The sequence below is a fragment of the Euprymna scolopes genome, chromosome 4 (assembly GCF_053919585.1).
Source record: "Euprymna scolopes isolate OS-2025 chromosome 4, ASM5391958v1, whole genome shotgun sequence".
In the NCBI taxonomy this organism is placed as follows: Eukaryota; Metazoa; Mollusca; class Cephalopoda; order Sepiida; family Sepiolidae; genus Euprymna; species Euprymna scolopes.
Genome location: NC_136485.1, coordinates 73,809,451 through 73,810,727, shown reverse-complemented (window position 1 = coordinate 73,810,727; position 1,277 = coordinate 73,809,451). Strand labels below are relative to the sequence as shown.

At 44.1% G+C, this 1,277-nt stretch overlaps 1 pseudogene; it reads left to right on the top strand.

Annotated features, from left to right (window-relative positions):
* Nucleotides 1-335: 335 nt before the first annotated feature.
* LOC145275476 (5S ribosomal RNA) lies at nt 336-452 on the top strand (annotated as a pseudogene).
* Nucleotides 453-1,277: the final 825 nt, after the last annotated feature.

Below are 1,277 nucleotides of genomic sequence, written 5' to 3'. Positions count from 1 at the left end.
TATCAAAATATGCACACACACACACACACACACACACATATATATATATGTGTGTGTGTGTGTGTGTGTGTGTGTGTGTGTGTGGCATCCGTCAAACGACTATGGATCAGCGCCGTATTAAGATGTTGCCTGTATGCTTCCTTTTGTGTGACTGTAGAGACCAATCCTTGATTTGCATAGTCTGCCACAGCCTTGAAATACCAAGGTTGTTATGCAATTTGCCGCTTCGTCCGGCTGTTCCGCCTGTACACTCGCTCTTCTCCTAGCTCTCCTTGCAGCGTTTTCAACATGGAGGGTCCTCTCGCTGATGATAATATATATACATATATATATATACATACGGCATAATCACGTTGTCACACCGGTTCTCGTCAGATCACCGAAGTTAAGCAACGTTGAGCTAGGTTAGTACCGGATGGGTGACCATTTAGAAATTCTAGGCGCTTTATGTGGTCTCTGCGTATCTCGGCATTTGTTTCCGGTCGTTCTGTACTTCACTTGCCACTGGTATTTAACAATGTCGTCTCAGGATTTCAAATTAAAGCGACGGACTTATACTAAGTAAATATTAATAACCCCTTACACCTCTCCCCCTGTTGTTTTTTTAATGGAGAGTAGACAACGCATTGTGGATGCGTTATCGGCAATTCTCGTTACTCTCGATTCTTCTTAATTGTCCTCATTTCCAATGAGTGATGTTTCTTAATTGTCCTCATTTCCAATGAGTGATGTTTCTGACAAAGGGCGAAGAAAAAGCTGCTCTCCTGAACGAGAGTACTTCGTGAGCAGTAGCCTGAGATGTCAGAAATTTTCTGTTCCTATGTCTATCCTTGTGGCCATGTCACTAGTAAGGGTGCTGGAGGAAAACGTTTCATCTGGGCTGACATTATCCGCCTGATAGTCAGGGGCCCGAATCTTGGATTAACCACTAAGGAGGCCGTCCTATCACCAGGTGCAAAATACGGGGGCTGCTGTATTGCCATTTGGTGAATGGACTCTGGACCATGCAGTAGTTTCGAGTGGTGTCTCTCGATGCAATACTAGTGGGTAATTGTTACGGCTTTACCTTATCATGGCTACAAAAAAATCTTCCTCTCCTTTTCTCTCTTACCTTCCCTCGCTGTCCTGCTCTAACCAAGTATGTCGACCTGTTCCACAAATCCCAATCCTCAACATGAAATACCTCCAGAAAAATAACACGTTTAAACCTAGAACACCATCCTCCAACGTAGACTCCTATTACCATGTGTCCTTCTCCAACATCAGGGGTCTACGTA